Genomic DNA, 25,000 nt, shown 5'->3' with positions numbered 1-25,000 from the left:
ATTATATTTTCAACAGGTTAGAGGAATAACAGTGGAAGCCACCATGGCCCCAAATTTTGTAAATCTGGTTATAGCTTGATGGGAAAAGAATTGTTATGCAAGAATTTACATTTTAGTAAAGTGAAATTTTATACTAGAGTTATTTAATGGATTTTTGTGATTTTTCTTGAATTGTTAAAAAGTCAAACTAAAAGCTAAGCATTAGCAAAAGCAAGTGAAGTCAATAAATCGACATAAAGTAAAGTAAGTCAGTAATAACATGAATGTCTAGCGATAGGCTACATTATAAGTCTATTGCAAGTCTATTATTAAATTTCAAACATTGCGTCTTCTAATTATTTTTATGTATAGTATTACATAAATGTAAACCCTTGAATTTATTAAATAGAACACCTACCTGATTAATATTCATATCCATTTCTATATATAACTTCCTACAGTCTAACTTAAATAAACAGTATCATACCTATTCTACAAATATCCCCTTGCAGTCATTAATTTCTGTAAGTTTCTTTGTTTTAGAAAACTTTTGTATCTCCTGCTCCTGTGGCAAGATGGATGAAGCCCTGACTGTGGCCCAGAGGCGTGGTGTTTCCTTAGTGTCACAGGTATGGCAGAGAGATTGAGGGTTACACTCAGCCATCCTTGGGGGAGGGAGATGTCTCTGACTCACCAATTGGATTACACCTAGAGGGAGCACTAGGTACTGCACTCATGGAGTTTGAACTTGCAGGGCATGTATTGCCTATCATCTGAATTATCATTCATATGGAGGAATGCATGCATGCTCAACACAGTCAGCAGCACGACTGGAGCTTCAGTGAGCCACTGTGGGGATTAGGAGCACATTGGGAAGGGAAGAGGTGCCCAGCATGTCTGGCAGTGTGGTCAACTCCCTACCACCTAGATTTTGCCTTTCTGGAAGGAATGGGCTGATTGGACCTTCCAGCCAGGGAACAAATGGGACATAGTGCTATCACCTGGGCTGGAGAGTGCTTGGCAAACTCATCCTCAAGAGAGAGGGAAAGAAATGGGATAATAGCAAAAGATAAGGAATCATTCAGCAATATACAGTGGACAGGTTAATTAAAAAAAAACTTTTGTATTTAAACATTAAGAAAACAAGAATTAAACAACATCAGAAATTCTAGTATTTGAGGCACATTATGAAATTACAGTATTTCATTTTGAGAAGTGGAAAGTAAGCTCTTTATTTTCCTATGATTTCCCAGATCATACCTTAGTTATCATTAAGGCTGAATCTAAAGTAAATTAGTAAACAAATGTTACATTTACAGTTGTATAATAAAACCCACAGTAAAAGTATTCCTGCTAATTATTGGCTCTTGAACAAATTCATCAGCATCTATCATCAATATAGAAATGAATAAATCACACATTTATCATGTGTATTGATTACATATTTATAAGAACAATCATACATATTCAAATCCAAATGTGTTATAAAAAGCTGAATGTCGTGTTGACAAATAGACGTTCTTCTTATGCCATCACATTCTAGACAAGGAGCACATAAATATTCGGCTTTCTTATGTACATTAGGTTGCTCATTTGAACAAACTTCCTCTTTTTCTTCACTCAGAGATTTGATAGATTTACAGGGACATGAAGTCAACATTTCTTCCGTATTGTGTTTAGACATTTATGGAAGTTATGTTAATTTCCCCATAGTTGAATGTGCATTTGTAAAAAAGTGTATCCCTTTGTCAATAAAACACTTTGAATACTGTAGGAAAATTCAAACATTAATTGATTGTATATCATTTATACCCACTGAGCACCTCTGAAAATTGTATTTGTTAGTGCAGGACGGTGTCAGAAAAGTTTCCATGTACTAAGACTGATCAACTTTCAATTGTATACCTCTTTTCTGGTCGCCATAAATACTATAATTTCTGCTCCTTCTCCTTGTACAAGAAACAGACTGAATGAAAATAAACCTTGTTTAATCATACTTTCACTTTGTCAGAGATATGGCAGCTAATATGTTCTCTTGGTGCCCAAGGATTTTTTTGGGGTGAACCCAGTCCTACTCAACATTTTGGTATCAACAAAGTCAAAACAACTTGCACTTAGCTTACTTGACTGTCAAAATAAATAATTTCAAAGTTCTTCTTGCCTTTTCTTCTAGCAAAACCAGCTGTTGAAATAGATATACCCCTTACCTATGTTTTTCAATTGCCTTGTCTTGAACTTCTGCAGTACTTTGTTTTAGTGGTGGTATGGCAGCATATTGATTGTGCAAAACCTCCGAAAAATTCGTGGAGATCAATGCTCTACCCTGAAAAAAAATAAAAATAAAACCAAATACAATTTCTTTCATGACTTCTAGTTTGGGCATAATGTACTGAATTTCACCTTACTTTCCATTCTTCCCCAAATCGTTTTCAACTACTTCTGAAGTTACCATGTTAGTTTAATTCATTAGTCAACAAAATCAGTTTAGAAAAAAAATACTCGAACTATAAAGATTTAACTTTAAATAATAACAAACGGAATGACAAGTGAATTCACCTGACAACCTGACACACTGTGAGATTTTTTCAGTATAGAGGTTTTTGCAAGGCAGAATGAGGGATAGGCCTCATGCTATGCCTGCTGCTTGAGTACTACGCACAATTGTATTTTGCTTGTTGTCTCTGTAGGAATTGCAGCTTACCTTCACTTAATCACGAATGACCCTGGAAGAGGGGAAAATAACCAAATGTAGGGACAGATTAGGTTGTATTTTATAGCTGGGGCTAGATTCCAAAACATTTTATGCTGGGAAAAAAATGTTGCCTTGAATTTATAACATAGTTTGGGAAGTCTTTGTTTCTGAAAGAGGGCTTCATACTTCCTTATGCTATTTAAGTATTAATGCAGAAGTGTGCAAGGCTTCACGAATGTGGCCATTTCATGCTCCTAACGCAAAATGAATGATGTATGCACTGTCCAGGGAGGAGGAATAATAGTTATAGCCAACATCTGTAGCATGTAAAATTTGACAGTGTGTTTGAAAGTTTAGGCATGCTATTGTAAGCTATTTTATATTTTGTGACCAGCACACTAACAATAGTTCAAAATTGTAGGAAGTCTAAAGAAATATTATAAAAGCCAAAACTGAAACAGTTAATCTGCAGATGTCTATAGAAGGATGGTTTAATATGTATGTGGTCTCATGATTTGGGTGTACCAGCTCACTTTACTCATATGGGTATGATAAAATAGTTTGACCAGAGCTAGATATTTAAACAATGTACCTGCAAAGCATTTTATTAAAAAAACACTCATTAGAAATTATTGTAAGAATGTACTAGTTAATGAACAGCTCTGTAACTGTGTGACTTCTATACTTCTCTTTGTAAACAAAATAGTAAAACAATTAAAAAGTTACTTTTCTAAAACAGAAACAGCAGATGTTAATGAGTCTATAGAGGAAGAAGAAGGAACATACGCATGTGTTAACTGTACAAGTATTATGTTCATTATACATGAGGTGATTGTACTAGCTACAAATCATTACTAACAGCCCATACATAGTAAATCCTGAAATTGGTTATGTAGTAGGAGCCAGACAGCATTTTAGTTATAATTTATTGCTGTAGTGTATCACGTTCAGTACACTGCATATGCTACATTTTGCATAGGGAAGACAACACATTAAGAACTAGAATATGAGAACATATTTGGTGTGTAAAAATATGATTAAAGCACTTAAGCCAGACATAAAGTTTAATTACAAATTAAAAAAATTGGTATAAATGTTAGAATTAATTTGACTCTTTTTTTTCCAGTGACATTTTATTATTTATATATAAGAGACAACAAGCATTAGAAACATGACATTAACAAAAGGAAAGATTCAAACACAATGAGTGCATATTCAAAAAAGAAACCCATTAACAATTAATATTTCTCATAAGCTTAAGAAAAGAAGGAAAATTAAGAAAAATGATCATGTATGTCTATATAGACAAGGCCCTTTAATTGTTAAGAAAAAAATGACAGCAGGCAGTGCCATGGGACAACAACCTCTCATCCCATCTCCCAGTTACCCTAGGTGTTCCTCAGGGCTCTATATTGAGCCCCCTCCTTTTCTTAATATTTATCAATGACCTCAACCTAGCTATTCCTTTAACTAACTGTGTACAATACGCAGATGACTCGACAATAATCTGCTCAGCTAAATCTCAATCCCAACTACAGACTATAACTCAGACAATGTTCAACAAAACATAAAATTGGTTTCTACAATGCTGCCTCCTCTTGAACCCCAAAAAATGAAACTCCTCCTCTTCACTCCTACCCGTAAATCACTCCCAATGAACTTTTCAGTCTTATCCAATAATGGTACACTCATATCTCCCGATCCAACAACTAAACTTCTAGGAGTAACCATTGATAACAACCTGAACTTTGAAACCCATATCAACAATACCATAAAAACTGTCAACGGGAAACTAGGCTCCCTCTATAGGATAAAACCCTTTCTCTCCCCACTAGCCAGAACCACTATTGCCTATCCCCACCTTATCTCCACACTTCTCTATGCTTCTTCCATATATACTAACTTGTCAAAAAATAACCTTAACAAGCTAGCCAACGCTTACAATAGCATTGCCAGATTTATTACTGCTTCTTCCTTTATGACCCACCACTGCCATAACCTGAAACAATTAGGCTGGTTAGAGCTTCTGAATCAGATTCACTTTAAACAACTCACCATTGCGCACAAAACCCTTTCCCAACCTACCAATGCCCCAATACACGCTAGTCCCATTATCCAATATAAGAACCTTAAAACGTTATGCTCATCTAATAAACTACTAGTATCAACATGTAAATCTAATAACATGGTAGGAGATGCTCTGTTCTCAAATGCAGTTGAAAAGTATTGGAACCAACTCCCCCATAAACTTACATCACTGTCTTCATTTACACTTTTTAAACACAATCTGAAACTCTATCTTAAAACCCATTGGTTATGTCCCTGTACAAATCCAGACTAATCTCATACTATATCCCAAATAACCTCTCTTAAAGGGACAATCCCAGGGATTTTTTGTTTTGATTCAGCCTTTGTTTACATTTCAGGTTTGCCTTTCTGAGCATGCTCATTTTTGGCTGAGGGGGGTAGGGTAAACGTACCTGCAGGAAGTTTCCAAGGTTTTAGACAGATTCCATCTCAAATTGCAGCTCTACTGACAACAGCTCTCCATGTGGGCCATTCATTAGTCTAACCTGTGCATTTTATCCATTGAGAAAAGTAGCCTTTCATGCATTTTATGACCAGACTGCTGCTGCTGCTACTCTAGAAAGCACAGCAGTAAAGCAATTTTTGTAAAGGGGCATTGTTCTGTTTCTAAAATTAGTTGCTTGCTAGAGTATTATTTTGTTTACCCTTTAGTGCAGTGTAAGTCACATATTCACACAGAGGCAGGATTTTCAGATATGTTTGTTTGCATACTGGATGTTAGAATTCACAAACTTCAGTGTGGCACGGTTATTATAAGGACTGCTTAGAATTTACAGTTTGTTGTTCTGTACTTTCCCTCCCCCACCCATAGACTATTAGTTGAATGACTGGTTTACAATCCACTTGATATGCTATCTAGTCACACTAAGCTTTTGCAGCAGTGAAATTATATCTTTAGTATGTGCTGTTTTTTTGTAAAACTTAGTGGAAAGATTATCCCAACCTAGGCAATTTTATTTACTTTTGTTTGCTTATATTTCATGCTTGTTGCTACATGCTTTTTCCCCTTCACTGTTAATTATGTGTCATATGTTCAGCATTATGTTGCTTATTAGTGCATGTAACTCATGCAGACATACATTTATAAGACAGTTTTCCCAAATTTGATAGAAAGCATTACTTTGGACATTCTCATCTTGGAAACAAACACACTGAGTTGCAAATATCCTAAGATTCTAGAGGAATACACTCATAACATTACAATATAAAAAGAAAACATGTCAAAAAACTGTGAAATTGAATCTTGTTACTGTACTAAAAGTAATTTCCCATTAGCTGAAACCCTTCATGAATCACACACACAGTACCTGTCTGTATAATACGCATTCCATTCAACTGAATTTTATTTTCTTCCCTGTATTGTGGTAAAATGATTGGATATTTCACTCTTTTTCTGAATATTGGACTGCAGTAGAGTTACACTGGTTACCATTTGAAAGTTGGGGTAAACGTAGTCTTCCTAACTATGTGCATAACAAGCATGTATGCAATATGTAAAGTTTATATTCATGTGGTTGTAAAAACCATAGCCTTGCTATGTCTTAGTGACCGCTTAGTTATTCAAGCCATTTTTGAATGCCTGCCAAATTTGTCTATGCTGGATATGTAATATTGCGTGTGTTTTATTTAAACTTTGTCTGAACTGCAGCTCATTGTTTTAGTGGTATACATCATCTGGACTATTTGAATTCTCATACCTTTTCTCAAACTTGCCTTTTTTGTGAATTAGATGTCTGTGTTGATGAGACCACTAATTCCCTTATCAAGATGGAAATAGATAACAATTTAAATAAATAATTAAATGTGTCATTATGTGTTTATCATATGCATTTATTTGGTTATTTAAAATGTATTTGCTGTTTATATGTTGTTTTATATATATATATATATATATATATATATATATATATATATATATATATATATATATATATATATATATATATACAATTTATTTTCTTAATTTGCCATTTGTTAACTGGGTTAGTAAAACTGAGGCAAAAGGCCCATTTCAGTGGCGACCCCAGGCTCAAAAAAATGCATATACACACACACACACACACACACACACACACACACACACACACACACACACACACACACACACACACACACACACACACACACACACACACACACACACACACACACACACACACAAATCTGTGTCTGAATTTGTGTGTCTCTATGTTTATGTACACAGATGTACACACACCCATACATGTGCTGTGTTGGCGGATATATACATATATACATGCAGACACTCATTCACTGTCATGTCATATTTTGATTACAGTGACAGTATAAGCTGTTCCTTACAGCATTCGTCTCATTGACCATTTATTGCAAGTTTTATAAGTAACAGTTTTTTTTTCCATTTGACATATGCCACTTAACAACACTATTAAAAGTATGACTCAGACTACAGAAACTACAGAGACATAATTTTAACCATCCTTATCTGTAAGACCATGAAACAAATTGTCATGAATCATATAAATAAGGACATAGATGACCTACAAACCCATAATCTGACACATTTTGTTGTTGTAAAAGATAGTCCATGCCTGTTAAACCTGATAGATGACTTCAAAAGCATCACCAGAGGCATAAATGAAGGCAAATCTGTGCATACATCCGACCTTGACTTAGCAATGGCCTTTAATACAGTTGCACATTCATGCATCATTGATAAACTCTCCAGTTGAATATAAACCCTTATGTTGTCAGATGGGTTGGTAACTGGCTCACCTTCAGATAACACTCAGTCAACATTCGTGACTTTACCTTGACCAGCACATCTGTCTGCAGTGGTGTTCCACAGGGGTCAGTGTTGGCCCCCTATTGTTTGGCATACACTTCTCAGAAGTTCAGGCCAAACTGACGGCGTGTGTCTAACTTTGCTCATGCATCAAAATTAGGTGCAAACATTTAGTGGCCAGAAGATATCAATATACTTCAAGAGGGACTTACACAATTGAATGATTGTTGCCAAAGTTGTGGACTCAAACTCAGTGCTAATAAAATGCATTATCATCCCATTAGGTACAAATGATATCCATGCAGACTACCATATAAATAATAATACCCTAAGTAACAACTCACTATTGATAGAATTGGGAATGCAAGTTGACTGTAGCCTAAACTTTAACCACAATGTGTCTACTCTGGTAACTAAGGCATTCTACATTGGTTATATCATTACCAAAGGCATTGCCTCAACAGCAAAACAGGTCATAATTCCCCTGTACTCAACCCTCATCAGACTAATAACTGAGTACAATGCTCCCTTTGTATTTACCTACCCTCCCACCAGCAGCAACTTGAGAGACCCCAGAGATTTCTAAGCAAGAAAATTACAGGGTCTCCACCACATGTCATGCACTGACAGACTCAAGTCACCGTCACTGTACTCAGTAGCATACAGACTACTTACTGTAGACTTGTGCCCGCCATACACACCAATCTTAGATTCCAAACCTAACTTGAAGCTATGCACATCAACAAGAATAATGGGATAAGGGTCACTTGCTCCGTGCACCTTATCCTGGGCTGTGACATAAATAGGACCTGCTGGAGAGACAGATATGTCTCTCAGAGATTGCCACTCCTCCTGAATAGGCAAGCAATTCACATCAAACAGAGCCTCTCTATGAGCCTGTTTACATGTAGCCTGGATGGGAAACCATAAATTCCTTTCCAGGATTTCACTTATTATGCTCCTAGATATAAGCATCTATTATTAACTAAGATTTTGACATTAGGCTAGATCCTTAATATTGTGTTTCTCTAGTATTATATTGGGTACCCACGGATAGGCTTATAAAGACCTATGGGTCAGTATCCTACTAACCACCAGTGAACCTATCAAGTAACAAGAGTATTCTTTCCTTCAGTCACCCAATTTTTTACAGATCTTAATCTTACTTGAGTGTTGGCACACTCACTGAATAAAACCTTCCTGTGCATGTCAAGCAATACTAGACATGGTCTCTATTCAGTATTCTGAATGAATAGCCTGGAAATCATTAATCCTCTTTGTGGTATATAGCACGGTCCTTCAGGTCCATAGAGCTCAACTCACTCAGCAGTGCTTGGTCTTAGCTGGCTAAGCTTATTATCGGTCTTTTGAACTGCATGTCTACTAAATACCGATGAACTTATCAAACGAATATATAATTACCAGGCATCTTACAAATGTACCAGCTGCATATCGAATATATATCCAGACAACAGCATCAGTTGATTGATGTATGTATTCTTATAAACCATCTATTTTGAATGTCATTATAAGGTCATTAATATAAATTACTGCAGACACATTTTTTCAATCTACCATGATTGTGCTACAGATATCTCTCAGTTGCAGATGCCCTGCACATCAGTACTGACTGCATAGTTTCGCTTTTCACAGTGTGCTATTTATCCTTTCTCAATAGCCCCTACTGCGATTTACGTACTGTAAGACTACCAACTATATACACACATAACATGGTACATGTCAAGAAACATTTGTTCACTTCAGTATGTGATGAAAACAAGCAATAGATGTTCACTGTACCTTGGAATTAAACTTAAATGTTTGAAATCATTTAAATTTTTTCCCCTAATTTCTTTATTCAGCTTTTTATTTGTTGGTGTGCTTATTAATTTCAGACTGATAACCATGTAAGTGGGAGGCTGAGAGACCCTTTTGAGTCACAACATGAGCTCTATAGTGCAAGACAAAAACACAAAAATGTACATAGAATAAAGAATTATACCACTTTCCGAAGGAATGTCAAACAGTTGGTCTACATGCAGAAGAGGAATTCAAGCAAGATGATATTTGAACAAATGTAAGAACTGGAAATAAGGTCAAACTCTTAACTACATCTTTACACGCAATAATGGCATTATCAAGAACAAAATATTTCTATGTATGTACATATGTGAAATGTCTAAATCTAAATAAGATGTTTAACAGACTGGCTATATTAAGTATAGAAGGCTCTCTCCATGTTTACTCATTTTGTTAGTTTTATGTGCAATGGTGTTCCTATAATTTAACAGTGTGTATTATAGCTGTCCTTCATTGTCATAATTGATCAGCAAATTGTCATTTTGCATCAATCTATGTCTAGACATGATAGTTATGAAGTAGTGCAATAAATAAAACTATTACTTCACATGGCACCTGTCTGTCTGCTTACTTAATTTAGTGTGTAAAATTAAATGAAACTAAAATTTCACATGGAATGTGTGTGTCTGTTTCTTTATATATGAATAAAGTCATACTGACTAGTTCTAATTAGACACAAAAAAGTCTGTCTAGCATACAGGAATATACATGCAATAAAAGCCATTAATTTATTGTTATTTCATGACATTTCAGTTATAACTGAAGGCATACCACTCAACTTTATAGCGCAGAGAGAAAAGCCCTGACAAGATAAGAGTAGACAACACTAACTTTACTCAAAAGTGTTACACAACAGCAATAGGGTACAAGTAAAAGACAGAGTACATGTAATTTGAGCATGACTACTCTGTATGCTAAAGACGCTCTCTATGATATTGATGTTGGGGTCTATGTTAAATGTTGGAACATCCAAAATGTCGAACATTACATGGTGGAGACCAAAGGTTCGACATTAGGATGTTCCAACATCAAATAAAAAGAAAAAAAGAAAAAAAAAAGTTTTACAGTGTGAGTCAGGGGCAAGCCACCCTGCACCACCACACCCCCCCTACTTATATATACCAACTACGAGACCGCACTTCAGTGCAGAACATGGAAATTCTCCCTTTCTGCACCGTACGGTCCCATTCAAAGTCAATCTTCGAACACTTAAAATTTCAAACATTTGCTCTCAAACATATAAAGTTTGAAATTTTGAGCATTCAAAGATTTGTCATAGACACTGATGATAAAAAAAAATGGACATGCACTGTCTCTTGACATCCTATCACCAGATAACACACGTAATTAACTTACACTTGCATAACTCAGGGTCTTCATGTACTAGCCCTAGGTAATAACTACAAACACTCCTATACACACTTCCTCTTCTCCTAATGTCTTTTAACACTACTAGTCAATGAAGCTGTCAGTTGACTGTGTATTCCTGACTATCTATGTATGCCACCATCATACATGTTCACCATCAAACACACCATCAAACACTACAGTGAACTATTATTATAAAATGTATAAACCAGTATTGTTTCTGCTGCTGTATGTTCTATACTAGCAAAAAAAGTCAGGCCTCAATGCTGGTTCTGCTAAATGTATAATTTAACCCAGCCAAAAATATCCATCTAACTACAATTTTTGTCTGTTATGATAATGTTGTATTCTACAATTCTCTGTGGCTCACTGTGCATCATTACTATTATTGTGTTGTACTGTATGCTGTCTATACTTACTGTCTATTTTATGTCTGTATCTGTATTTAATAATGTATTTTTTTTCATATCTCATATACTACTGTATACAGATTTACTCCCTGGGCCTCCACTATAAATGTTCAACTCCTCCCAGCTGGACATTTTCCCAGTAAACAGATGTTAAATAAATTAAAAAAATAATACATAATAAATGACTACTTATTCCCTAGGAAATAACCTCTACCACTTATCACCCACTAAAGTATGGGTCCTCACTGTGCTTTAAAGAGATAAACACACTGCAGAAATGAGCTCTGATAACATTGACAGATGCTTCCTATCTAGTTTGAAAAATGACACCTCAGACCCACTAGAATGTCTGTTCAACAACAACCTCCGTACAGGCTTCATACCTAGAATGCAGGACTGCAAATGTCATCCCGCTACATAAAGTGGACCATCAACAGATCCAGGGAAAGTACAGTTTTGTACCTACCATAAATGTAGATGTTCAAGGGTATACACTGCTGCAGTCATCACACTTGGGTTATCTACCGTCAGGCGGTCCCGCAGTCGGCCAGAGTTCCAAAGTCTGGGTCCGGCGTCAGTTGCGGTTGCTTCTTCCCCGACGTCAGTGCGACAGGGATATAAAAGAGGCAGCCAACACCATTTTCTTCAGTTTTTCTTGCCCCAGATGTCAGGTGCCCCCAAATAGGAGGGCAATACATAATCCTAAATAAACATGCATAAGTAGAAAACAATAGCTACAGCTATAAGCAAATACACCATATAGAAATACATCATATAGATTGTATAGAAAAGGAAGGTGTAGATAATACCCAGCTAAGAAGAGGGGATGGTGGGAGGCTAACCTGGACTGCAGCAGTGTATACACTTGAACATCTACATTTATGGTAGGTACAAAACTGTACTATGTTCATCTTGTTACACTGCTGCAGTCATCACACTTGGGTTGAATCCCAAAGCTAAGGCTGGGCGGCTGGTACTAAACAGGGTTTGGAGTAGCTAGGAGGCCCTGCAGAACTGCAGTGGCAAAGCCAGCTCTGGTTTTTGAGTATAGAGGTAAGTGGTAGTGCTTGGTGAAGGTATGCACTGAACTCCAAGTTGCAGCCTCCAAAATATCCTTGGTTGGTACCCCTCTGAGGAAGGATGCTGATGTGGCTGTAGCCCTGGTGGAATGGGGTCTAATGTTACCAGGTACAGGTTTCCCATGGTGTGTGTAGCAGAAGTGAATACAATGTCCTATCAATTTTGAAATGGTCTGTTTTGAAATAGCCTTTCCTTGTGATCCTGCAGCATAGGATACAAACAGTTGGTCAGATTTTCTGAAAGCCTTTGTTTTATCCAAGTAGAAACGTAATTGCCTGTGAATGTCCAAAGAGTGTAGAAGCCTTTCCCCTTTATTCTGGGGGTTTGGATAAAAGGTGGGTAAATGAATGGTTTGGTTTAGAGCCACACTGGATACCACCTTTGGCATAAAGGTAGGGTTAGTTCGTAAAGAGACTCTGTCTTGATGAAAAATGATGAAAGGTTCCAATTCCATTAGGGCCTGTAGCTCTGAGACTCTCCGTGCTGAAGTTATTGCTAACAGCAGGGCAGTTTTCTAGGATAAAAATTGTAATTCGGCTGAAAAAGCTGGTTCAAAGTGTGGTAGAGTAAGTTTTTTCAACACAAATTTGAGGTCCAAAGTTGGTGTTGGTGCTCTCTGGAGCAGTCTTATGTTCTTAGCCCCTCTGAGGTACTGTCTTAGTAATGGATGTGAAAATATAGGAGGATCCGTGTTGTAATGAGCTGAAATAGCTGAAGCGTGGATCTTAATAGATGAAAAGGAAAGGCCTTTGTCCAGCATCTCAGTTAAATATTGTAATATCTGAGCAATATTTGGGACTAGAGGATTTAGGCCTTTAGCCTGGTTCCAGGAGCAGAAGCTTTTCCATTTGTCTGAGTCTGTTCTCCTGGTGCTGGGTCTCTTGGCCTCCAAAATGACATCCATAACAGCTTTAGAAAGGAGTGTTGACTGGTTGTTTAAGTAATCCGCCATGCAGCCAGATTTAAAGCCTTGAGCTGGCTGTGTAGAATCTGATTGTTTTGCTGAGTCAGCAGGTGAGGAATTTGAGGTAAGATCCATGGTGGGCCTTGAGCCATGTTCCTTAATATTGGATACCAGTGTTGGCATGGCCAGTCTGGAGCAATGAGTATCATTTGTGGCTTCTCTAGTCTGGCTTTCAGGAGCACCTTTGCCAGAAGAGGCAGTGGAGGGAAGGCATACACTTTTAATGTTTTCCAACTGAATGATAGGGTGTCCACTTTCCAAGCTAGTGTGTGGTATGTCCTTGTGCAAAATTTCCATAGTTGGTAGTTTTGGTGGGAGGTAAAAAGATCTATGTCTGGCCTCCCCCATTTTTGAGTTATCATTGTGAATACTTGTGGATTTAGTTTCCACTCATGAGGATCCATGATATTTCCGCTTAGATCGTCTGCCAATGTATTTTTCTTTCCTGGCAGGAATTGTGCTTGTAGTTGAACTTGGTAGGTCAGTGCTGTATTCCACAAGGTCATTGCTTGCCTGCATAGGGGGTAGGAATGTGTTCCCCCTTGCTTGTTTATGTACCACATCACTGTGGTGTTGTCCGTCTTTATTAAAAGTTGTCCTGGTAGTAGGAGGTCCTTGAAAGCTGTTAGGATATTTTGTACAGCTAGCGTCTCTTTTTGATTGATGTGGAGATGCATTTGATCTTCAGTCCATTTGCCCTGAATACAGTGTCCTGCCATGTGTGCTCCCCAGGCCTAATCCGATGCATCTGTTGTTATTGTCTGCCTGGCTGTGGGTAAGGTGAAAGGCTGACCCTTGTTGAGGTGACATGTCTGAGCCCACCATAGAAACTCCTGTTGAAGGCAGGGAATGAGTGGTATTATTGCTTCCAAGTTGTGGCTGTGCTGAGTCCATACACTTTTCAGGTATCATTCTAATTTCCTCATATGCAGTTTGGCCTGTGAAATTAGTAGTGTGCAAGATGCCATGAACCCCAAGGCCTGCAGAATTTTTCTTGCAGGGAGTTGTGTTTTTGTTGCCATCATTTTGAAATATTGAGTCAGTTGTCCTTGCTTGTCTGTCGTGAGATAAGCCATCTGGGCCGTTGTATTTAAGTTGGCACCCAGGAATATTATCTCTTGTGAGGGCACTAGTTTTGACTTATTTTCATTTACTGTGTACCCTAGGCAACTTAGTAGGTTTTTTACGAACGCCAGATGTTTTAAAAGAATGTCTTTGCTTTCTGCTTGAATAAGGCAGTCGTCCAGGTATGGATATATTTGAATTACTCTTTGTCTGCAGTACGCAATTACTGCTGCCAGGCATTTTGTGAAGACCGTGGGTGTAGTAGATAAGCCAAAGTGCATTGCAGAGAATTGGCAATGAGTTGAACCTGCTATAAATCTGAGGTATCTTCTGCAATTTTGTCTGATAAGAACATGCAGGTATGCCTCCTTGAGGTCCAACGTTACTAGCCAAGCCTTCTTGCCCAGCATGGGAACAAGTTGCTGTAGTGTCAACTTTTTGAATTTGGTAACTTCCAGGTAAGTGTTGAGAATTGAAAGGTCCAGAATGGGTCTCCAAGCTTTGACCTTTCGGGGGACCAGAAAGAGTCGTGAGTAAAATCCTTGTCCTTGCTCCTGTATAGGAACCTCTTGAATGGCTCTCATGTCCATGAGAGCTGTAATTTGTCTTTGAGCCTCTGCCCATTGATTTGATGGCAGATTTGGCATTCCTTTTATCCTTGGTAAAGTGTGAAAGTGGAACCTGTATCCTTGAGATACAATATTTAGAACCCATTTGTCTTGTGTGATGATGTGCCAATTGCCTGCAAAAAGTGTTTTTTTTTTCCTCCCAAGGGAGCTGCCAAGAGTGATTTGCTTGGCAGTCTGAGGGGTAAGTCATTGTGATTGTTTTCTGAAAGTTTGAGGCCTGTCTTCTCCTCCTTTCTGGGTTGTGGCACCCCATTGCAGAGGCTTGTAATAGCCTTGTGGCTGACCTCTGCCCCTTGGGCATCTGTATTTGCCCCTCTGAGGTCTGTCAGAAGTTGGAAAGACCAATTTTTGGTTGGCTAATTTCTGCTAAAACTAGGGGGTTGTACCTGTAAAAAATCCTTGACCGTCTGCATAGATTTTGCCTTATCCTCCATTTTCTTTAAAACCTCTTCTGCTTTCACACCAAATAAAACATCCTGCTGTAAAGGTGCATCCCATAACTTTGCTTTAACATGATCAGGTAAACTTTGTTCTTTTAACCAAGCATGTCTACGAATGACAGACCCTGTCACTGCTGCTCTGCAAGAAGCTTCCAATGAATCAAATCCACATAGCAAAGTATGTTTTCCCACTTGTTCTGCTGCATGCAATAAATCCTGCATTTCCTTGTAGTCAGGCTGCTCTGAATGTGTGAGCATTTTTTGTTTTAATTGAGACATCAAATATTGTTGATATTTCAGCATGTGAAACTGGCAATTTAAGGCCCTCATGGCTAGAGTAGCTGAGGTGTATACTTTCTTTCCCCATCTGTCTAGTGCTCTACAATCCCTTTCGGAGGGTACAGGATTTTTAGCAATAGAGGCCTTAACCCCTTTGGGACCCTGAGAAATGGTTTCTGGGTCAGCAACAGGGCTTTTGTATAGGAATTTGTGAGAGTCAGGGACTCTGTAGTATCTGTCTGGTTTGGCTGGGGCTGGAGGTAAAGAATCTGGAATAAGACTAGATATTGAATAAACATCATCCACAATGTCTAGCACTGATGTAATAGCAAGGGGTCTGTGCTGAGGCAGTAAAAGGAACTCTTGCAGCCTTTTCTTAGAATCAGAGTAATCCTGGCCTTCCCAGTGGAAATGTTCCCTCATGGTATGCAAGTTTTCCACAAAAGAGTAGTCCTCTGGTGGAGATGCTGAAGGGATAGACTCTTCAGCATCGCAGTCTTCATACGGGGGAAAGGAGTATTCCTGTTCCTCAGAAGAATCTGTGGAAATGGAAACCTGTTCAGATGAAGCGTAGTCCTCCTCCTGTCTAGACCTTTTATCAGGAGGGGGATATGAACCCCTGATCAGGATAATTAAGTCTTCAGCCATTTTGAGCATCTGTTTCTTAGGCATGGGGCCTTGTACTGGAGAATGCTGTACTGGCTTTCTTACTTGTAAAGGAGTTTTCAGCTTTGCATAGGATTTCATAGTAAGTGTAGTTGGTCTGAAGACACCTTCAGCAACTGAAGGCCTTTCAACTACACCGGATTCCCCTTCAGCAATGGAGTCGGTAGGGCCTAAAGGTAAAGGCTCCGGTGGCCCAGCAATCTCTGTTTGGGAGTCGGAGGCAGCCTGTGGTTCTAAATCAGCGGTCGTCGGGGTCTGCATAGGCACCTCACTGAAAACCGGAGAACTGGCGACTGGCCTAGCAGAGGTCTCGGTGTCTGGTTTGGGTCTCGGCTGCCTGTCCTTATCTTTGCATTTTTTATGCATCCCGGTCATCGCATTTTTTGCCAAAGTAATGTCGGGCGAAATCAAACCTATGTTTAATAGTGCGTTTGTTAAACCTAGCACAAAACAACCTGTGATGTTGTGGTCTGGTCCTAGGCATGGAATACAATAAGAATGAAAATCCTTATGAGGTATTTGCTTCCCACAAGAAATGCAATTATTAACTTTTTCTGACATCAGTCTGAGGCAAGAAAAGTTTTCCCAATGGGGTACTTAGCTTTATTGAAGACTTCGGTCTGAAATTCGAATTGAAAATCTCAGGAGTAGGCTCACCGGCACTTGCGAAATGCTTCTGCTTCGGGCACCATGCGGCAAGAAAGACTGAAGAAAATAGTGTCGGCTGCCTCTTTTATACCCCTGTTGCACCGTCATCAGAGAAGAAGTGACCGCAATCAGGGCCAGACTAAGACTTTGTAACTCGGGCCGACTGCTGGACCGCCTGACGGCAGATAACCCAAGTGTGATGACTGCAGCAGTGTAACACTATGAACATCTATAGACCCATAAGTTGGACTAGTAGGCCGTGGAAAAAGTTATCGTGGATCTAATAAAAACATAAGAAATCATCATACACTGAATCCACCCCATTACATTTCATCAAGGGTCGGTCACACCTTCTATACCTAGTGGATTACTTTGTGAAGGACACTTGAGAAAATGTCTGATGGGCAAAAAAAGGCATACTGCCAACCTCAACCTGTTAAAGGCATTCAACACACTACCTCACTTAGGTATTGTAGACAAACTCAAAAATTTAGACACAAATCCCTATATAACCCGATGGATAGACAAATGCCTCATGGGTAGGACACATCAAGTTAGGGTGGTGGAATCCACCAACACACCTAGGCCCGTTACTAGTGGTGTTCCACAGGGCTCAGCATTTAGACCCCTCCCATTTGGAATATCATTATCTGAAGTCATAGCAAATATAGAGAGTTGTTGTGTGACCAAATCTGCAGATGTCTTTCAAGTTGTGCGCAATGACTTCTTCTTCCTTCTGCTTTCCCGGTTAGGCTGCCTCACCGGATCACCTGTCCGCTCATGACTGACAGTGGAGTTGTGCAGTTCCAAGGTGCCAGCCCAGCTCCCAACCTTACACAAAAGGCATACACATGCATGCACTCATACCTAGGGCCAATTTATATTGCCCAATCAACCTACAGCATGTCTTGGTGATGTGGGAGGAAACCGGAGTACCCGGAGGAATCCCACGTGACCACCGGGAGCAAATGCAGACTCTGCACACAAGGCACCCCAAAATGTATTCAACCACCACACATAAGCCAGCCAACAATCCAAGAAGACTTTAATGATTGAAATTTAAAGTTTAGTGCTTTCTTCCCCTGTAGGGACTTCCTCAGAACAACCATCTATTAAAATAACCAGCCCTTATATACCCATTAGTAATCACATATTACTACATTAATTAAAAGTCACTCCCCATTAAAGGGAAAGCACACAATAAGCATTGAAAAATGTGTTGTAAAAAATACAAATGTGTTACATAGTACATATATGAATAAATAGTTTAAATACATCATGCAAAACACTAAATGCTAAGAAATATATAAAACCATAAAATTATTAAAATATTACATACAATAATATACATATAATACTAAATAATGTACACCAATCAATTCCTGATTTTCTTTCGCTTAAAAATGCAAGCTATATTGGTAGTGGAAACCTAGTTGCATCCAATTTTAACTGCCACTTTAATTCACTACAATCTAAGTGCAAATCAATCACTCTCCCCTCAGGGTCCTTACATAACTGTTCCACAATTAAAAATTTAAAAATATGATCTCTAAAGTCCTTGATAGGTCTATAAAGAACATTGTTGACCTTGGCTTTCCTAATATCATAAACATGTTCACTAATTCGATTCTTAAAATGCCTACTAGTTTTGCCTATATAAAATGCAAATCAATTTTGACACTTAGCCAAGTACACTATGTTTGAACCACAACAATTATAATGCTCATTAATATAAAAATTAAAGCCATTCATTTTTATCCTTTCCTTGGTCTCCAAAATGTAACTACACCAGTTACACCTTCCACATTTATAATTTCCTGCTGGTCTGTTTGAACAGCCACCCCTGGACCCCAAATTCAATTCAAATACATTTTTCAAGGAACTATCTCTCCTAAATACAGTTTTTGGGGGTACTTTTCAAACTTTTTGCCCAATGATTGTGTCAAAACTTAAAATATCCCAATTTTTAACAATTACTTGTGATACTAAACTGGCATTCAAATTAAAAGTGGTGATAAAACTCAAAGCATATTCATTATGGGTATGTTTCCCACTCACATTCCCCATTATACTACTATCCGCATCAATCTGCTCCCCTATAACCCTTTCATTGGAGCCTCTTAATATGGGTTTATATACCCCCCCATACAATTCTTCATCACCTCTTCAACTAGTCTTTGCAAAAATTCCAGTGGATATCATCTTTTTTTCGGTGTGCTGATTGAAGACATTTTTGTGTTTATTGTTCTACAGAAGGCACCCCGGCCGAGATTTGCACTGGATAACCTCTTGCTGTGAGACTACAACACTAACTGATGCACCACCGTGGCCGCCCAAGTTTGGTGCAATCACTGATTCCTCCAAAGGTGTAAATATCCTTCAGTAGCGTTTCAGAGTCAAGTAAATGGTGCCAGAAACATAGTGTAATACTCACTACCAACAATGCATACTTATACCCTTTGTTAATTTTCCCAACCTCCATATATGTATGCCTGTAACTGCTCTTGAAAACACATATGTGTGTGTGTGTGTGTGTGTATAACTATATATATAACTATATATATATATATATATATATATATATATATATATATATATATATATATATATACTCCAAAAAAAAAACAACCGTACCAGTTGGGGTGTGTGTGTGTGTGTGTGTGTGTGTGTGTGTGTGTGTGTGTGTGTGTGTGTGTGTGTGTGTGTGTGTGTGATATATATATATAGGTATACTTCAAAACACTGAAAGACCGGAACATCGAAAGTGTTTAGAAGGAGACCAAAATAATGAAAGTTCAGAACCGAAAAGCACAAAATTCAAAATCCCACTTTTATGTGATTCTGATTTAGCGCTTTTGGTGTTCTGCTGTGGGTGAGTATGCATGTGTAAGTGTATTTGTGAGGGGTAGTGCTGTGTGTAAGTGTGTGTTGTGACTGTGGTGTGTGTGTGTCTGTGTGTGAGAGACTGTAGTGTGTGGGTGTGAGTTTGTCTTGTGTGTCTGTTTGTTCTATCTCGGAGTTAGAATATTAAAGTGGGGTGGGTGTGGGGTGCAGGGGGGCTTGCCCCCTGCCTATTTGTAGTGTAGGGTGGTGTGTTTGGTTGTTTGTGGCAGTTGTGTATGTATTTGTGTATGTTTTTGATGTGTGTGCTATACTTACATGGTTTTCGGTGTTGTGGGGTTTCGTTGTTTAGGTCTCTGTGTTTTCGTCTTTGATGTTGTGAGTTTTCGTTGTTCTGAAGTAGACACACACACACACACACATATATATATATATATATATATATATATATATATATATATATATATATATATATATATATATATATATATATATATATATATATATATACATACACATATATATACAGATGTAAGATTATAGGAGATTACTAGGCTAGTGGCTACGGAGCGCTTACGACCCTATCCAATACTTTATCCTGAAAAAGAAACCCCAGTCAACACCAGTTCCCCCTGGCAATGAAGGACATGGCTACAACCCCAAGGACAAAAAGCTGGTTTTCCATCCACTCATGAAGGTTGGACTTGAAGCGTGTCATCGAGGTACTATGTTTGATGTGTCTGGGAACTGCATTCCAGACATGGTGCAGCCTCAGTGAGATATATCACATATTACAATTTGGACTTTTGATATGGTAATGCGCAATCAGTTATACTTACAGATATGGAGCATCTCTGCTAGGGTAGGCACTCAGATTGCCTTGTAAGCAAGACACACATCACCTATGAGCAATCTGTATGTTGCTGAGTGAAATTATTGTGATTTAAGGCCATCCTGCATAGGACAGGTGTTGCAGCCCATCCATTCTCTTTCTGAGGTACTTATGTGACCTTGCCATTTGGTGCAGGCAAATTGTAGAGGCAAAAAATGGTTCCTTATCAATAATTAATGGCCTAATAAAAGAGAAGTACAGACATGTAATAACCTCCTTTTTTTGGATACAATACCTATAATTATGAGATGAACCAAATACAAAGCTTTTCATTAGTACAGCTGCTACCTGACAGTCAAATATGAACTTGTTGTGAACCTGAATACCCAGGTCTCTCACCACAGGTTGAGGTCTTAGGGTTTTCCACTGATGTAGCAGTACTCAGTAGGGATGATGTTTTTAAGAATGGTATGCTAACAGAGTTTCTATCATTTAGCTAAAGGCCATTACTTTGGCACCAGTCATTTCTTGCTGTGAGATCCTCTTTCAGTTTATTAACAAAATTGGGTGAGTCCGTCACAGTGTCCATTTTACATTTGTTCACAAAATTGAACATCTGACGGCATTTAGTCATAACCTTGAATTATGACAAGGAGGTAGCAAGCAGTACACATACCAGTAAAGATTACTGGTGAACAACAATAGTGACAGTTCTTCTGTCATCGGCGTCGGTACCTTTTCCCACCATTTTTGTCCTATGGTTGAGACACTTTTCCATCCACCTGATCAGATCATTCTTTAATCCTAATTTTGTTAGCTTTTCACTGGTGCCAGACTATGGCATTGTGTCAAAGGCCTTGGCCAAGTCAATTGCATGCTGTATGTACTCACTTTGCCTCATCCAGGTCCTTGGTGAAATGTCTCAAAGAAGAAACCAGGTTCAACCGGCAAGATCTGCCCTTAACAAATCCAAATTGTGTGTGGTCAAGTGTTAGGAGATTGCTTATGTCCTTGTTTATCACATCCTGATTAATATGGTCAATGACTTTACACATCATACTTCTCCAGGTTATGTTGCAATATTGTATAGGGTCAGTAGCGACACCACCTTTCTGCAATGGGATGACTGTGGCAACTCTTCACGCTGCTGGAATGAAACCTGTACTTTGTCTGTGGTTGAAATGGGTGCTTAGTGGTGAGTCTAGTTCTGGCTGGAGATGGTTAAAAATATGTCATGGGATACCATCAGGTCCCATGGAAGTTGTGTTTTTTTACGTGGATAGGACAGTTCACACTACATCAATTCATATGTGAGGCATGGAAATTGAATCATGGATGTCTAATGGTCCTTTGGGTGTCGATGGGGGTGTACTCAACCAATCTGCTATCCGGTTGTCTACATTAACATGATCAGTATGAGTTTTGCTGTTAAGTACTACTTCTGAACTAACCTTGTGTTTTCCATGGAGTCTCAATGATGAAACTGAAGAAGGCTTAGTGGTTTCCCTTATTTTAGGTTGTTATTTTATATTCATAATTGGTACTGCAGTTCATCACTAGTCATCTCATTTGCTTGTTGAGCCTAAGAAGGCAGTTTTTCCTAATTTGGCAGTTGCTCCTTTTTACACATGGACAACAGTTGCTTCCTTTTGTTGTAAAGCCATTTCATAGAAGATGTCCACCAGACAGGTTACTTTTTACTTGAGAAACAGGTTTTTCATCTTTTTTTAATGAATGACTCCATGCAGTTGTACAGGTTGATGTAAACTACATTGCCCTACTCTGTTAAGCCATTCATACCGTCCCTTAGTAGGTTATAATCAGCTTTTGATAATTTTTTTAGGCCTGTTATAGCTGTGGTTTGTACTATAGAAAATTTCCATGAGACAGACCGATCATCTGATATCAATGGACAGGAACATTCTATGTGAGTGGCACCTCGATTGCCCATGTTGGTGATAACCCTGTCCACAATCTTATCTAATCTTGTGGTTGATGACACCAGCTGGTCTACTTTGTTAGAACTGCTGTTCAAGGAATCGGTATGTAATTGCATTAGTGAAGGACTTCTTCACCCAGTCTCTGGTGGGGTTGTTGAAGTCATCAAGGCTTACGGTGTTTGGTGATATCATGATGGAGTCAACTAGGTCATTTATGAGGAGTGGGTGTCGTGAGTCATGCAGTAGGGTCTATAGAGGCCTGTAACTTGAATGTGTGTCTGGCCAACTGTCAGTTGCACCTGTAATATTTCCAGCCCGTCATGCAGGCAAACCATTCTGGAGGTGTGTCTGTCCTTAATGTAGAAAGAGACTCCACTGCCTGTACTCATTCTTACCTACTTTTTCTTTCAGAATGTCTGCAATCAGGCATAGTATGGTAAGACAAGGGTGCTCTCCACAGGCCTAAACCAAGTTTCCATAAGTGCACGAATGTCTGCAACTTTCGGTGCAAGGAGAGCCTCCCATGAGTGTATTTTCCAGTTAAGGCTCCTAGAATTAGGCAGCACCAATATTAGTTTTCTTTCTCACAGATATTTTCTGCTATAAGATTAGTCTTAGAGACATTGCCTAAAAAGGACACAATGATGGAATGAAGAGTATTCTCCATGATCAGGAAATCCACACACTCATCTATATAATATATAAATATATATATATATGTATATATTTATATGGTTTACTATTGAATTGTCGAACCTCACTCGGTCGACTGTTGTATTGTCGAATGCATTAGGTCGGAAACGGAATTGTCGAAGACATTATAATCAATCGAGGAACGGTTTTACCATGGGCCGAGGTAGGTGTACATTTTTCCCTACTACAACCAACTTCCTACCTCGACCCATGGTAAAACCATTCCTCGAATGATTATAATGTCTTCGACAATCGCTTCCACCTAATGCATTCGAGAAGACAACAGTTGACCGAGTGAGTATATTCAATAGTATATATATATATATATATATATATATATATATATATATATGTGTGTGTGTGTGTGTGTGTGTGTGTGTGTGTGTGTGTGTGTGTGTGTGTGTGTGTTTGTGTGTGTGTGTGTACATTATACATATATATAAAGAAACACACATACACATATATTTTATAAATTTATATATGTATATATATATATATATATATATATATATATATATATATATACATATATTATTATATATACATACACACACACACACACACACACACACACACACACATATATATATATATATATATATATATATATATATATATATATATATATATATATATACACACACACACACACATATATATATTTATATATAAATACATAAACAAAAACATTGGTAACCTCCTAACTCTAGATCACATCCAGTTCAGATTTGTGAAAGTAAGATCATGCCTCCTAAAACTGACTGACTTCTATGAGGCAGTCACTAAAGCCATAGACGAGGGTAAGGTGGTTCACACAGCCTATCTTGACCTTGCCAAGGCTTTCACCACTATCCCCCCATTCTGTAAATATAGCTAAACACACTAAACTAGGTATAAATCCATACTTCACAAGATGGGTTGCCAACTGGCTCACTGACAGAACACACACTGTAAAAGGTGTAGACTCCAAATCTGATTTCAAACCAGTCACAAGTGGAGTACACACGGTTCAGTCCTGGGACCTCTCCTGTTTGGTATCTACTTCTCTGAAGTACAGGCTAACACATAAGGCCTCTGGCTAACGAAGTTCGCAGATGACTGCAAACTAGGAGCCATAATCAAGTCCACAAATTATGTGCACATCCTACAGAAGGGCCTCACTGAGACAGATGCCTGGTGTCAGAGCCATGGCCTCCAGCTCAATGCCAAAATGTGCATTGTCATCCCTTTTGGTAAAAACTCTGTAGCCATTAACTACCACATAAGCAGCAATCTACCTAGCACCAAAGGTGTGATAAGAGACCTTGGGACACAGGTGGACAGTAGTCTCTACTTTGATAGTCACATCGCCACAGTAGTCAGGAAGTCCTTCGACGTGGCACACATCATCATATAAGGGTTTTCATCCAGGAAAAAAAGAGGTCATTGTTCAACTCTACTCAACACTCATTAGACCCATTATAGAGTAAACGCCCCTTTTGGAGTGTACCTCACAAGACATCTGCAGCAGCTGGAAAGACCACAGAAGTACCTCATAAAGAAGATTACTGGCCTCAAACAAATGCCCTACACTGACCATCTCCAAAATCTCCATCTTTACTCCATACCATATCGCCTACTCTGAGGTGATCTCTGCCTGACATATAAAGCTCTGTCAAACCCAGAGCTGTTGGACATGATGCACCTAAAGAAATCCCAATCCCTCCAAGCTACACGCTCTAGGGACCTAAACCGTGTCACCACAATAAACAGGACATGCTGAAGA

This window comes from Protopterus annectens, chromosome 6.part0, assembly GCF_019279795.1.
Source record: "Protopterus annectens isolate FY-2018-M chromosome 6.part0, PAN1.0, whole genome shotgun sequence".
Classification (NCBI taxonomy): Eukaryota; Metazoa; Chordata; order Ceratodontiformes; family Protopteridae; genus Protopterus; species Protopterus annectens.
This window is presented reverse-complemented; position numbering follows the sequence as displayed.